Genomic DNA, 18,131 nt, shown 5'->3' on the forward strand with positions numbered 1-18,131 from the left:
GAATCTACTTATATATTATACATACATAATTCAAATTATGGAATATAATAATAATTAATACAGTAAGATCTCAATAATCCAACACGGTTAGATTAGGTCCGACAACTTCAGTTATCTGACACTTTTTTTTTTATCTTTCTCCTACATGAAGAATAATTCGACTTCATTAATACAATATAGGTTTTAATTTATTTTTATTTTTATTATTTCTTTTAAAAGATAATTTGATTGAAAACTAACAATATATTCGATAAAATCATACTAAAATGCACTTTAATACTTTAGTCATTTGTTAGTTCTTAATTTGTCGTCAGATAAACTGGTTTATTTACAAATTATAAATTAAAAATATATTATACAAACATTTTTACATTAATAATAAGTACGATGATTATTTTTTTCTCGATTGAACCCTCTAAATCTGACAACACCTAATCTCATACAAAATAGACTAGTAAGGTCTTATGCTATTCCTTACTTTTTTAAATATTTCCTTTTTTTTTTTTATTTCTTTTTTGTTTTTCCTTCAAAGGCTCGATTCTTCGTCTCTTGATTTTCTTTTGCTATAATTTTCATAGGGTGCTTCACTAATTTTTCTCGAAAAACGAACTTCTTTTTTCCCATTTGAATCGTTTTCTTTTTCACTCAAATCGCATACCTTAATAATGAAGCCGTCTTCACTTGGAAATCTGACGCTTATCGTGCCCGACTTTTCAAGAAATAATACGGGTGCGTCGTCTGCTAAACGTTCGTTTTTTTTAGATCGTCTCAGTCTTTCAACAGTGATTTGACGGTCATCTGAGACGGAATTTCGGAACCCGTGCAAATATAATTCCCTGCATTTTTTTCTGAAAACTTTATGGTAGTATATGAGGACTAGCGGAACAAACACGTCAAACAGGATTGGCAATTTTGACAAGTAACCATCCAATATGTCTTCTGGTGCTTCGTTTTCTGCCCAAGGGTTAACATCTGGATTGTTATAAAGATAAACATAAGACGAAATAAGACTTGGTGTTACAAGAATTGTATAAGATGCAAAAATTAATTTGGACGGTACAAGGTCGATTTGGTTTTTTGTTTGGATAGGTGTCACTATGACATTCGCAGATTCGGTGGTCGTTGAAGGGCGGGATACAAATACAAAATAAAATGATATTGACCACGGTATCATAAAACTGAAAACAATCAATAAAGTTGGGTAAAACCATCCAGTAGTATTTGCAATGAAACCACAACGACCTCTGAAAAAAATTAAAACATTTGCGTTTATATTACTTTTGTTTACAATAATTTTTTTGATTCAAGTAGGTAAGGCATATATTTAATTATTTTATATCATTTAAAATTATCGATTTCAATGTAAGAATATCACAAAATCGATGGTTATTCAACTTTTTTTTAACATTTTACCTTTAGTTCTTATATTATATACAACAAATTTTCATAAAATAATTGGGAAAATAATTCGTCACTACAGAATTTTCTAATTCGTAATATGTTTAAAAATTATAAATTAAAATACGTGACAAAACAAAAGCATTTTTTTCACGTTATGTAAGTTGTATAATTGCCATTTGTGGTTTTGGTAATTAATATTTTATCAACTATAAGTAGATATTATATGTGTATTGTTATGTAAATCACCAAGTATGAAAAATGAATAATTATTAAAACTGTAGTAAAGAAGTAGTGCATATATTGAAAATTTAAAATATGCAGTGAGCAATTTTTAATGTTACCAGTACCATTATCCATTTATGATGTTTAAGTATAGCTATCGAACCATATTATGCAGTATTATAATGTTATGCTTTTTCGGTACAAAAATAAATTGGCTAGTAAATAATATAATAATATATGAATATGTTCAAACTGTTGTGAATTACAAGATCAAAAGCGTTAAGAAATAAATTTTAAAAATTTTTCCATACAACAAAATGTTTGTGTTATATTTATTTTAAGCGTTTAGTGATAGCATAAAGTAGATAACTATATACTATTTATAACAATAAAAAATTATATTCATATGATTCGATGATACATTCCAACGCATAATTACAATTTTGTTTATTCTTACTATTTACATTTACATTATGTATAGATTGAAACCCTGTATTATTATTTTATTATTATAACAATTCATATTTTATAGAATTTACTCTGCAAACAGCTATAAAATAAAAAAATATCGACATTTCTAAGTATTTTTGTCTTCTATCGTTTATTCGCGCTAATATGCTCGTACTCGTATATAAATTATCGCATCAATATTATACAAAGTGTTTCACCGTGTTTGTTCTCTGTATAAATACTATAATTTAAAAAAGTATCGTTCTACCCGTCTCCCGACTAAATTTTAAAACTTATTTTTTATTGAACATTCAACTAAGGGTTATTGGATTTTGAAAATATTTTCATAAGTTATAACCACTATAGATTTTCATAAAAATCATAAATAGAAAATTTAGTTTGTGTAAGGCAGTAAGAACTAAGTATTACACGAAATATAATAATTGTTACGCCTTATTGTTTCCATCGCGTTAATAATTTTTCAAAATTACTTTAAAAAAAAGAGTAGTTGGCAGTAAGTCATATTATATACTTTACTGGGTAATAAAATCAGTGGCCTGTTTGGGTCTATTCAGTTTATTGCATCTAAAGAAAACAATATAGTATTATTACCTCCTCCACTTTCAAAAAGTAAAACCATACATACTCTCTTATTATTATATTTATATTATATTCTCTTATTACAAACATAATATTATGTTCAAGAGAGTTCAACAATTTTTTTATACATTACCTATATAATATTATATTTATAAAAATAATTGAAGTCATATTAACTTTATTGCATCTATATAATACTTGTATCTATATTATGATGTATAATGTGTTATGTTAATAAAAACCAGAAAACGAAGTCGAATAATATTATTATTATCATTGATGGATGACTTAGTGTTTTAAAAAATGTCCGTTTAATCTTGTCAGTCGGTGTCAAAAAATTACAAGTTCATAAACAAAAAACTGTCACTCCAACCACGTATAGACTGACAAAATATTTATCACCGACGGCGACGTGTAGTCGCATCACTCTTATCTAAACATTTCATTACACGTAATGTCGGTAAAAAACGATTGACCGTAGAATATTTCGAATGACGTTGCCCAAATTTAAACCAAATATTTGTGAATTATTATTTTCACGTGATTGTCACTATCTACCATAGGTAATATATTATATTATATAAAGTAGGAATTATCTCGCTTACGTTTGCAAAAAACTTATCGATCGATAAAAAATTGCACGTTTCGTAAAATAGTTCCATTGAAACGATCTCGAAGTCAATTTTTTCCGCAATGCTGAGGACGGTTGTAAACTTTAACCCTGGTCAAATATTCGTGATACGAGTGTTCGGTCCAAGTTCACGGTTCGTGTTGGCAATCACCTTTTAAACTCTCGTAACTTCACAATAGGCAATGACCTAGTCTTATTATTTATCGCATTATTATTATTGTTATTATTATCATCAACAGGTGTCGTTATACTGTCATCGATATGCGTCGTATTATATAATATAACGCTTATAAAACCGTGCACGCAGCTTTGAATTCATACCATACACGTAGATAATACATTCGCAATAATTTAAACGAATATTTTATCGTATATAATAATTGTATGAAGTTCAGAGTGGTCTGACACAACCATTGCGAGCAACAATACGTGTCAATTGCTTATTTACGCTAATCGAGAAGGGTAGGTATAGGTACTATAATATGTCTGTCGTTTTATTCGATCGTGTCGTGAAAAACGTGCCGTACACTCTTACGCGACGTAGTTGGGTATAGCTGATATAAAACGTATTATAATTATTTTTTTTCTCGTTCAAATTTTTAGCATAATATAAAAACGGAGAGAAAATATATTGCGTCGTTTGAATCGAAACGTTTTTACGTTTAAACTTTAGTCAAACGAAAAACGAATCGCATATACGTGTAATACGTAGAAAACGTTATTATGCTACGAGGGAATTCTGTTGTACAAAGGTGATTTTGCTGGGACGTGGGCGACAAATTTTTATTCGGCACGGGGAGGGGTGGCGGTGGCGGGCAAACCGTCAAGTCCTCCCCGTGTAAACCCCCATCCGTGACGTAAACGCGTACGTACCTGGACGGGAAATTCGGTGGCGAACAGCAACGTCGGAGTGAGTATGACGTACGTACATGGAAGGGCGGCCCACAGGGTGGCGGCGGCGGGCAGGGGCAGCTCAGCGTAGTCGGGCCGGACGAACGCGTTGAGACACGCCAGCGCGGCGAACGTGACCAGCTCGACGGCCGACAGGGCGGCCGACGGTGGCCACGCCGCGGCACACGGTGGCCTCGCCGCCGCCGCCGACCAACAGCTCCCTGGTGGCCGCGCAGGCCGACCGCGGCGTCGATGGCGCACTGCAGGCACAGCGCGGACACGAGCACGGCGTACGGCGACCGCAGCCTGTCCGCGGTGACGATGCCGGACACGACGACGTTGGACGCGATGGCCGCGGACGACAGCGTCAGGTACGCCGCGGCCGACGACACGGACGACGCGCCACGCCGACACGCCGGCGCCGCGTCCGGCAGTATGGACAGCGTCCCGTTCGGGTTGGCGTACACCACTTGACGTCCATGACGTGACCGCCGCCGCCGCCGCCGCCGTCGTCGTCGTCGTCGTCTCCGCTTGTCGTCGAACATGTGTCCGCGGCGTCGGCGGTCTGCGCCGCACCACACGCGTGCACGGAAATCAAAAATGAAAAATAAAAATAAAAATAAATTAATTCCTCAGTAACGAGTTCGACGGGCGGTTTTCAAGTCCGTGGGCACCACGGTTCTACGCGTTTTTATTTTTATTTTTGGGTTTTTCAAAGCCGACGTTTGATTACGGTTTGTTATTAGCGTACCTATTATTTATATTATACATTCACGAGAAACACGAGCACGGGACGTACGGAAATCTCGTGGTAACAGTACGTGATTGAATTATTATTAAAGGACAAGTATAAGATACGTATTTTGTCTCGTAGTGCAGGTGATGTCGAGATTTCGTTTCACATTCGATATTGTATTTGATTATAATAATCATTATTTTCGACACGTAAACATTATTTTCGTTATTATTTTCATCTCTGTGTTGTTTTTTTTTTTTTTTTTGAATATTTTAAAGTCATTAAATTTCAACATTTTTAACGTACAAAAATCACTGCGGAGACCATTATTATTATGGCTATTGGATCGGGACGTTTATTAATATTCTGTATTATGAATGCTTTTAATTTGTGAACTTTTTTTTATTTATATCACCGGGTCATGTTTTAATATAACTCGGAAAATTATTTCTGTTGTATGAAAAAAATACATAAATATTTTTTTTTTAATTTCTCTACAAAGTACGATTATTATTTTTAATTAATTGTGTGACAAAGCGTTAGCATTTAAAAAAATAAATATTATTTAAGGTCATAATTCCAATTGCTTAACTGTAAAGAATTTTAATAAGTTAAAATGGATTGTGAATACTGTAGGTTGCACATCCGATATTGGGTCTCGGTAACCTACCGTACTTTAATGTTTGTATGTTAATATATTAGATTAAATATAGCGTTTTTAAAAGATTAAAGGCGATATACATGAAGAGCTTTTAATTTAAAAGTCAATACCAAGCCAATAGGCAGTGACCCTTTGGCCTTTAATATACTATTATTTTATAATGAAGTAAACTATTTTTGATTTGTTGACTGTCATTCAGTGTTGGAAAATATCTAGATAAATTATCTGGATAGATGATTTATCTTTTATCTTATCTAAATAATTCTCAACTCATTTATATTTATCTTCATCTAGATAAAATTCTAGTTATCCATGAGTACCTATCTAGATAATTTATTTTTATGGACTAAAAAAAAAATAGAATTAAAAATATTATTTTATTCATATGTAAATATTTTTTGTTTTATTAACTCAGAGATTGATTTGTTATCTTTCTAATGAAGTTTATTCAAAAATATACTTCACATGTTTTAATAAATAAACTATTTAATTTTATATTAATATTTTAAAATGTTTTAAATGATATATTTTTTTATCTAATACCTGTACATATATCACTGAGTATTTGCAAAATTAATGAAATTATCTGATGTTTATCTAGATAAAAATTAGTACAGTCATCTTTATCATTATCTAGATAAATTATTAATTATCTATTCCCAACACTGGTCATTAATAATTGTATATTTTATATGGATAATGTATTTTACCCTAATCACGGTAATGAAAACTATAACATTATTTACATCGGAAGTTTTCAACATTCAGGTATTATATGCGTTTGATGAATTTAACAAATTTTTATGGACCAATAAATTTGGGGAATGATAAACTCCTACAAATGTAATGTTATCCCCTACAAAGACATAGTGTTAACTCATACAAAAGATAGTATTAACTCCTATAAAAGATAATGTTAACTCCTATAAAAGATGATAAAAAAGAATACCGCTCGTACTTCTGTAAGATAGCAAAATTAATGTAAAAATAGCACTCAACAGGAAGTTGACTGCAGAGTCGCCGAGCAAATCCTGTGAGTGATAGTGTGGAAAAATATAATAATGAATTTTATGAACATATAATATTATAGTATATAACATAGATATAAATTAGCCTTCAAGAATCATCATACAGCGTATAAATACGCTCTATTCAAGTGTTTGTGTTTTATATATTTATTATTTTCAAGTTATGATCATTTTTAACTTTTTGAGCTTTTCAACTCCAAAATCATTAATTTAAATAATATTATCCTATTTTTTTAGGTAAAAATTTCTATGTAAAAAATTACAGTATTTTTAATTTTCAGATAAAAATATAAAAAAGTTATTCTTGTAGGAGTTGGCCATAAATTTTATCTTTTTAACAATTAATATTTTAATAATTTTTATACTGGTAATATTAACCATATAATATTTTTGAGATTTTGTCAATGTCTGAATTACCTACTATAACACAACATTATAAAAATTATAATTATATTTGAATACTATATTTTTAATTGCTTTAAGAACAATTTATGACATAAAATAAGCCGTGTATTATTGTTCATTTTTCAGTTTTTTTACTTAGAAAAATATTTTTATCAAGAAAAAAAAAACAAAAATCAAATATTAAAATTATTATAACTTATAATTAGTTGGAAAAGAGCAAAATTACATTTTGAAATTTAGATTATGTTTATTAAATAATGTTGATATAATATTTGGTAAATATTTAAAATTATAGTATTTTTTTAGTCTATTTTTAAATATTTATTAATGAGTTATAACCACATTTTAATAACTAAAAATATAATGCATATAGATACTCGATATAATAATAATATAAATACCTTCCCAAATAAAAAAAAAAATTATTACTAGCAACGCAATTCAATACCGTATAAGAATATTTTGTAATTCAAAAAACTAAGAATCAACATTTGTATTCGTAACTTATAGTATTACACTTTATATTTAAGTTAAACAAATGCGTATAAAGAAAAACGACAACAGTTAACAGACTTATGGTAAAGGTCAAAAGACTTTTCTCGTTCTTTTAGTTTTCATCAAACATATGACAACAATGCCGATACTTTTATAACAACTTTAAACAGTCTTCTTTAAAAGGGAGTTCTTTAAAGTTTACTCCAATAAATTTAGTTTTCTATGCATACACTAGCATACTTATGTTTGTTAACTGACATATAAATATATGCAAATTAATGCTATTTGTGAGGACTTACAAATAAAAAACTGAATAACTACAAGTAAAACCAACATCTGTAGAGTTTATACAATTATAATTTAAAGAAACTAGCATGATACCATCCGACCATTGTCATCGCGGCATATATTTTAGCAACGACTAAAAGTGTTTAAATATTGTACAAGATACGCAAAAGTAAGCATCGAAATTATTGTTTATTTTTGATGTGCATAAAAGGATAGGGATAATGGTAAAATTTACATGGTCAGTAAACCTTATAGGTCCTAAGGCACCTAAGTCAAATATTTATCATAATTGCATAGAATTTTTAATTTTAAATTAAATGTTTTTTATTCGTATATAGTAATATTACTATATTACATAAATATTTCCGTTTCACAAGCAAATTATATTATTTGTTGTGCAAGGATAATACTCGTATTTTATCTGCATCCAACCCCGCGAATCTCGAAAAGTGGTTATCTATTTCTCTTGTTTAATATTACGAGTATATTACAAAGACAGTAGGTACAAGAACGAAATATGCGACAAAACATTTTTACGTCACATGAAGATAATGATTTATAAATTTTTTTAATAAGGAATAGGCGTAATGGAGTAGAGAAACGGCATGTTTTCGTATTCATTGAATCTCTAATCTCATCTACGTTAGGTTTTTACCCTCTAGTTTTATTATAATATTTTACCTTGAACTACCTATATAATATGCAGTCGCCATAAAAGTAAACCGTAAACCCTAAAAACATTTTCAGTCACATTTACAGGTATAAATAAACATAATCTGTAGCCATCCATATATACATTCTAGCCAGTTAAGATCGTTTGTGTGTAAAATATTTTCACCTTTTCAAACATTTACTGGTGCAGGTGTAACACCGAGGTTATGGCTTGACCGAGAATAATTGAAAAATATCATAATGCTGTACCTCTGTGAATGCTGTATACAATATTATAATAGCGTGAAAAATACTGATAATAATAATATTTGGAAAACGAATAAAGATATCATTAAATATAAAGATACTGAATAATTTCCGGTTAATATATTATTATATTTCGTGCTTAATAAAACCGTACTGATATGATGGTGGGAATAAATACTAAGAAAAATATCGAATGTTATAAATTTCTTTATTGACGGAAAAAAACTGTTAAGACTTAAAGTAATATTAAAACACGATTTTATTTTTCAAAATATTTATATATAGGTAATTATTTATTATAAACATTGTGTTCATAAATTCAATACATTATACGTTCTTTATTTGAACACAGTTTTTGCATTAAGTCATAAAAAAATTAAAATTAAAAAAAAAATTATTCATTATTAATTTAATTTTTATTACGTTAATAATATAGCTTAAACTTTAAACTATTTTTTTAAGTCTTATTGTTTTATTCAATCGGTAAAGTAAATATCGATTAAATAAATAATACATATTTGATTTTCACTTTGGTTTTTTTCTTATTAATTATCGTACATATTTCTTAAAATAGTATGTTTAAAATTTAAGCGAATATCTTACTAAAATTTTTTAAATATTTTTGGTTGTGAAAGACTAAAGAATATTTTTTAGGGCGTTTTGTTTATACAATCTTTTACTTTCAGAAAATAATCTTTCGCATTCTTTTGAAAAACTGAATTAAGTTACTAAGAATAAATATAAAATATATTTAACTATATAACAGTTTTAAAATAATTATATTTAGTAGCTATTTAGTCTCATCTTTAATGGATAACAATAAAATTGTATAAAACATATAAAAGGTATAGTTGCAATTCACAATGAATATAAACATTTTTATTTATGCAGTTTAAAATTTATCATTATATGTATGATACAATATTTTTGTTTCAAACGTCAATACAATATTGGATTGTGATTCATATTTCAAGTTTAATTATGATTTTAAGTAAATTTTAGTTTTATTTTGAATTTTGGTACAAATAAACATTATACACTATACATTTGTTAAAAAATACGAAAAAGGATTCATAGAATATCGTTTTTTTTTCATTCCTTCACAAAACGGTAAATTTTTATAACACTCATTTTGCAGGTAATAATGAATCAAGTGTTGCTCGCGATTAAAGCTGTGGTAAGAGATGTTTATTTGATTGTTTTCAGTAGTTATCGGTTGGGTCGTGTAAATAACTATAGTAAATTTAAAATTTTCAGTTTTTACAAGCTATAGTGTGAGTGAGAATCTAAGAATCCTAGGCGTAATGTAAGGCATTAAATAACATAAATAGGTGATTGTCTAAGGACTCTAAGTAAATCTAACTCGTGTCTTGCATTTGGTGCTAATATTGTCTTGTAATTATCTTCAAACGGGCGACGCGTTACATCTAAAATATGTTGTCACACTACACATTACTTAGTGCACTCGATAACGGCGACGCAAAAATGATTCGATCGAAAGTCGTTGAGAATCGGACGATTTGGATGACGTGCAGATACGGAGACTGACTAACAAAAATTACTGTGCAAACCGACGAGTGAGTAATCGCCATATTTCCCGTCGTCGGTCACTTTAAATGGAAAATGTGGCCGTTCTCAATTATCATCAGTATATTATTACAATGTAATAGTGTTTATAATATGAATATCACATTAAACCTATAACAAACAATAGCTCCATCAATTTTGACCCAATAAAAAACAATTTCCAAAGGACACAAGGACGACATATTAAAGTAAGACGCGCGCATATAATTTATATTATTCAATGGTATTCATCATATTTATGTTATCTTATATAGGAATATATAGACATATAGTTTTTCATACGTGTCAACGATTTTTATAGTGGCATTATTATGAATTTATTGTATTTATAGTATTGTAATATGAGTGACCTAGATGAGGTTGCGTAGGCAAATTTATAAAATCGATGTTAAACCTAGATAAAATTCTCATGTAATTCACTGTATGGAGATTTTTAGACTCCGTTTTCTCAGAACTCTTATCTACAAATTCTCAATTTTTTTTTTTTTTGCATAATAATTAAATTTTTAAATTAATAATTTATAGTGTATATAAATTTTTTTATTTTCCATACGTGTTATCTATACCTGTTGGTATAATAATAACAATATATCAAAGATAATGTAAGTATAATATAAAATATGAAAAAGTAAAATATTGAAATATTTAGTAAAATACATTTAGTTGTTCAATAAACATTAAGTTCCTATACTAAAATAAAAAAATAAAATAAAATAAAATAAATGTATGGTCAATGATTATTTACAAATGAAGCACATAATTAAAATTTATATTATAAAATAATAAGATTAATTATTACAAATATCATAGATTAAATTAAACATTATTATATTTATTATTCTTGTTGTTACTAATCTATATTATGTAGTAAAAGATTTATTAGATTAATTATTAAATATGTAGTTTTATAATGTACGGTAATAAATAATATTACACATATATAATATATATTTAATGACTCATTTATCAAAACAAGGATATTAATGATTTTATATTATCTTTGGAAATCATAGTATAGTATATACTATGAATATGTAAATAGATAATATATACTACTCAAAAATAATAAAAAATTACTTGACTTACTTTACTTAATTAGAATTGTTCCCGTTGCAGTAATTCAATTCCATATGGTTGATTCGCGTGATAATGCACCAAAATGCATATTATGTGTCGGAACATATTTATGAAAATGCTGAAAATATTTCTGGGTTTCTGTTTATAAGCTTATGTTGCCAATAGAAACCATGTGGACAACTATAGTTCGTAACCTTCGTTCTATGAAATTTAATCGATAGTCTAATAACCCGGCTAAGCTATGCTATATAGTCAAATTAAGCTAACCGTATTTAAACGAACGTTTTTTTTGTGCTGTAAAAACAATATAATACAAGATATTGCCGCAGTATTATACAAACAATGACATGCATTTCAAACTTTATTCGACTATGTATATATTATTAGGTAGAACGTTGGACGATCAAACAATTCGAAAAATTCAACATTAAAATAGTTTAATTTAATAATAATTTTAACGCTATGCCAAATAACTATAATGTATGGCGAAAACATAGTAGTTTATAAAATACCTTAAATAACTTAAGCTTGGATTTATATTTTAGTATAACACTTGGAGCACCTGGTGTATGCAGCCAGTACAAAATTACTTAAATATTCCAAAACAGTTATTTACGGCTCATAAATGATAAATCAGTGTATAATAAAAATGAATAAACAATAAACATTATTAAAAATTGAAGGTTACCCATACATCACCAATAAATAATTTATTATTATAATATTATACACTATTATAGTCCACGCGACCTACAGCCATTCGGTATAATTTATTAAATTCGATCGCGTGAATCAGCTAGTGTATATACATACTGCATAATATATAGAATATAGTGGGTCATAATATAGGCTTGGGTTTTGAAAGGCTGTAGAATAAAATCTATTGAACTTACAGAAATAAGGTTTATGTTTTTTGGTTCAGTAATGTATCTAGTTTTTTACATTTGGTTTTAAAGATTACATCTCTAAGATGGCGGCCGTCAGTATTCAGTAGCGATACATCTGTAGGCGATTACGGTAGTTTTCAACCGCTTATCGGCACATTCGGATTGGTATAACTATAACTTACTCCCTGGTTCTCTATTTAAGTTCTTCTCTGGCGTGAGAACGATACTTTATCCTTTAGGTATCCCAAAGAAAAAAAAAACTACAAATGCTCAAATCAGGTGAGCACCACAGGCCACTCCGCGTCATCCCTCAAAGAGACCAGGCATTCTGGGAACATTTGTCGCAGTTTTGTCATTGGAATTAGAGATATAATCTTTAAAATTTAATGTAAAAAACTAAATACACTACTGAATTGAAAAATAAACTCCTTATTTCTGTAAGTTCAATATTTTGTATTCTATAGCCATTCAAAACCGATGTATATCTTAATATTTTATGTCTCATTCTGTACTATATTGATTTTATAATATTCATACTTTTTGGTACTTATTTGTTTTGAAATATAATAATTTATTTTTCTTGTTGTTAAAATAGAGACATACATATTTCTGATATATTTTCATATATTTTTTTATTATAAAAAATGTATTTTATAGATTCAGAATCGAATAAAGGAAGCTATATATAGTACTCGTGTGTAATATATATACCTACCGATTTCAATTAACATCATTATATTGTGTGATCAAATACTTGATAGTTGTTAATATTCATGTACAAATAACAGCGAAGCACAATCACAAATCAGTATAAAATGTAAATTTCGATTAAACTTTTTTTTCTCCAAAATTCCAATTATTTTTAAAAAATATCTCAATATGCTGAAATTTTATTAACAAAATCTATAAAATACTGTGAATTAATTTTTTTGGTATTATTTGAAAAACTTGCAATGTAATCAGTTCTTGAATTTAATGAAAGCTTGAAATATCGAAATTTAAATAGAATTTTATGTTTTACTACACATATTGAATAAAACATTATTAAATTAAGAAAAAAATCGATAGCTATACTGCCTATACTCATGATTTGGTTAATTTTTAAAATAATAACTTATTTAATTATGCTGAATTTTCATATAGTTTTCGGTATTATATTTTAAATAATAATCGGACGTATAGGCGTGAAAGATCCACCGACACGCAAGTATAATATAGCATATCGATTGTTGAAGAATGTTGAATTAATATTCATGAAAATGAATCACAAAATATTTTAGAACTTTAAACACGTCAAAAAATAAAAAAAATAACTAAACCAGTTTTAAATTTCTTACTTTACTATTGCCTCAAATACTTATAAATATTTGCCAAACATTTCCTGTATAATTAATAGATATATATTTCGAGTTGAAAATCTACTATTATACAAGGATAATAATGTATCCATGTGATAAACTGTGACACTGTTAGCATGTTACATCCGCATAATTTTATTGAACTTTTCGTGAAATAGATACTTATTTTATGGATTTGATCATAACATAGTGAATATACATTTTATTCGATCCATAGAATGAAAACATTTTACTGAGTACATTTTTAAATGTACACTATCTTACAATAATAACTTTTTATGAATGATCATCAGAAAAAAGTAAAAGTGCCTGCAGGATACAATATTCCACCTACGGATATATCAACTTTTATCTTTATATTTTATCGCTTTGCTTGAAAAATATTTGTTCTAGAAATATTTTGTAAATTGTATGAATATTTTCCATATGTAATATGTGTAATATTATGAAATATATTAAACAATTTAAAAAAAATCACATGGCGGTAATGATACTATTTCCACTTCCTTGAGGGCGTCTATGAAAAATAGTATTGTGTTATTATAACAAAATAATTTACTAATACAGTGAAACCTCCACTTACGGACACCTTCCAATAGCGGACGTTTTTATGGGAACGGGGACATTTTCATTAATTTTCAATGGAAAAACCTCCGAATAGCGGACTCTCAGAATAACAAACATTATTTTCATCTTTATTTGAAAATAATACGTAGGTATTCACATTCGTACGAACTCTCGTAATAATGTAATTATAAAAAAAAAATTCGTTATAGGACGATAAATTTATGACGAATTCAGTTATCAGTGAAATAGTCATGGTGATGGTTTCTCTATCAAATAACAAGTTTACAGGACTTTTTGTTTGCTGTAAAGAACATGAGTCATTTCATCGATAAAGGTAAAAAAGCAGTACTATTTTCACTTCTGTTGTAACTTTAGCGAATTATATTACTATTGAGATTGCACAAGGACTGTGTAAACAGACAAAGCTCACCGAATATTTCTCACAAAAATAATTTAAAAAATACTTGTACTTCATTAAAAAAATACATTTGTAATTATTGACTGTAAAAATATGATTAAATAATAATATGTAATTGATAATAATTTGCAAAAATGTAAAAATGTAAAAATGTAATAATTTGTAATAAATAATAATATTATACAACATATACATATACTGGAATTATGTGTTTTGTCGTGCTGACATCATAACAAAATATATTAAATAGAAATTCCATATATTAAATTAATTCATAAATTAATTTTACTAGATCCTGATGATGTGTTTTACGAGTTGGCTTAACAGGCAAGAAAATTAGAAATTATTTTATAAACAATACAAAAAAGAGCTATATATATATTATATTATATTACAAACAAAATAAATTTAATATTTTAATAATTATTGTTTAATTTAAAAGTAAAATTTAATTTTAATATATTCAATATTTATATTTTGAAGAATTTATCATAATATTGTTAGGTATTAAATTTTGTAAAATTTTAAAGTAACATTTATTAATATATTTTGTGTACCTATAAATTAGTTTATGGATTTTTGATTAAATAGTATTCTCAGTTACCAATTATAACTGTACTTAAAAATCTAAGTATTTTGTGTGTAATAATATATCTATCCTCCCCTAAGACAAATTCCTAATTACGCCATTGATCCTCTCTGAATAAAGGACACAAATTCGGTGACTGAGAGTGTCTGCTACTCAGAGGTTTCATTGTATTGTAAAAATAAATTGAATTAAAAAAAACTATACTATATATAACACAATATAGTCATGACATAACTAAATTAATAATTAATAAAATTTATAAAATAAATATACATGTTTCAGCTGCATTTTTATCTCTGTGGGTTGTATGTCTATTTTCTGAATCGTTTGTTATTATATTATAGTTTATTCATATCCAATTAACCAAATAATAAAACTATAAGTACTTACTCATTTTATATCTTAATAATAATATAACTTTATACATTAAAAAGACTAAGCATGAAACGGGTTTACGTGCAATGCGCTTCAAAACTAAAACTATACAAATGTTTTTGTTCATATTGTGTGTGATTTGGTTCAACTTAAAATATAACTTATATTTTATAAGATAGTTCATATCTCATCCAAAGATATATGAGAGAGAGAGAGAAGAAAAGAATAATCGGTTTGATTTTGAGATAGTGTGTCTGACATTGTATTTAAATTCTAACTATAACTCTAAAAAATAAAAATAACTCTAAAATATTAATTATTAATTAATAATTTTGATTTTGTGGCAACAACTGATAATGGTAACGGGCAGAAGATAATATGGATACCATACATTTTTATAGGTAATTTGAAACAATAAAAATAATTAGGTATTAAAAATAGTTAAAATCTAACGTTGTCTATAAATGATATTCATTTAAATTTATAACATTTATTTTTAATTACAAAATTCGAATTTAAAGTCAAAGTAAAATTATAATGAATTATAAGAATATTTGTAACTATTAGTATTTATTTTATAAGTATGTATTATTATTTCTAAAATATGTCCGCTAAATAAACTTATATCTTTTTTAACCATAACACATAGGGCAGAGGTTCCCAAACTTTTTATGATATGACCCATTTTGGAAATTATTAAATTTTGACGACTCGCAGTAATGTCAAATAATCTTTTTTTTAGTTATTTAATAAGAAGTAGCACATGTCTAAAAAAATGTATTATTTAAAAATAAAACGCGGCCCATAGTTTGGGAACCTCTGACATAGGGTATTAAAATAAGTTATTTTAATTTATGGCTTGTGACAACAAGAAGTTAATTTAATTTAATTTAATAAGTTATTTTATTATGTAATTTATTATGTCATTTGTTATATTAAGTTATTATTCATAAAAATTAATTAATTATGATTTAGAGTAAACAGTAAGAACATATTAAAGTTTAAAAATAAGGAATACATTAAATTATCATTTTCAACGCATACGTTAAGTTTAAACCTACGCTACGCCACTGCATAAAACATAGTATACATATAATATGGTGGACATACATAATATGGTAAATACACAAATATGCTTCCAAGTAAAGTAACTAACGCGGGTACATGATTTTAAAAAAGCAATAAGTTTATAAAATAATGATAAAAAAATAAAATTGTATTAAAATAATTACTTACATATTGCGTCATTTAAATTTATTAGTCCGTAATCGACCACCATTCACTAGTAGGTAGTATAGAGAATAACAATGATGATCAAAATAAGTGGTAAAATAAAATTTATTTTGTAAAATTATAAATAATGACCGAATGCATTGTTACGTCATATTGGTATTTCATGATTTTTAATTTAAATTATTACCGTGCTCGCCTATACAATAATAGTCCCACTCACAATACTTCATACAGCTTTAAAGCATTATTTTTTAATTAACAAATACTAATAAATAAATATTCATATCTGTATCCAATTATTCCATAGTGGTTAACGGCGACGGAATCGGCTACTAGTTTTTGTACAGCAGTGAATGTCTGTTAACTATAAAATTAATGACGCAACATAAAATACAAATAGATACCCAAAAATTTTCATTCTAATCCAGCCCTGGTCGCACATTCACGCTAATGCACTATTTTTGACTGTTTTCGTTCTAAACATAAATTTGCATATTTATCAATACTAATTATCATACTTTTATGGTTTTCTCCGTTTTATAAAAAATATATTATGATGAATAATAAAGCTACAAAACAAAAGAATATAATATGTTATTTAGTTATTTCTCAAATAAAAATTCGCTATAAACACTATAGTTACATTAATTTTATTAATTAAGTAGACATTAATGGATTAGCACTATAGTCGTGCCATCGAAATACTGAGATTTCATCAGAAGAGATCATTGATGAACTTTGTTTAAAAAACAGAAAATTAGACTTTGTGTTGTAGTCATAATATTAAATGTATACAAAAATAATTAAATTAATACGGTTTTATAAATTTATATGTGTACTTACTGTTAATAAGTATATAAATCCTCAACGGGTAAGTACAATACACAATGATTTCATCGTAATGTGGCTTTAGAAACACTAAAAACGAAGTGTATTATCGTTATATATAATATAATTATTAATTAATATATACTATCGAATACAGATTTCATTGTATAAACTGTAATATATCATTTAATTTATCAAATTTACTTGTATACGAGTAGTATTGTCATATTACCTTAACAGATTATAAATACAGTGTTCATTAAACGAATTTATCTTATGTCGGCTCCGATTATTATATATGTGACTGGCGAGTGACGACAGTGTATTTTACTAATATTAATATATTATTTATTAGTGTTCCGTCTTAATCCAAAGGAATAACGAATCGGTTGTCATCAAATAACTTATGTTATAATATTATCTTATGCATACGGCCTCGAATATAAAAGTCTATAGATTTCGACAAAACAATATACGGTGGAACAG

At 27.4% G+C, this 18,131-nt stretch overlaps 1 pseudogene; it reads right to left on the reverse strand.

Moving 5' to 3' along the window:
- Nucleotides 1–4: 4 nt before the first annotated feature.
- Nucleotides 5–10,495, reverse strand: LOC112594003 (annotated as a pseudogene).
- Between the last annotated feature and the right edge of the window lie 7,636 nt (nt 10,496–18,131).

Source organism: Melanaphis sacchari, unplaced genomic scaffold (assembly GCF_002803265.2).
Source record: "Melanaphis sacchari strain LSU unplaced genomic scaffold, SCAv2.0 Contig21_pilon_pilon, whole genome shotgun sequence".
Lineage (NCBI taxonomy): Eukaryota > Metazoa > Arthropoda > Insecta > Hemiptera > Aphididae > Melanaphis > Melanaphis sacchari.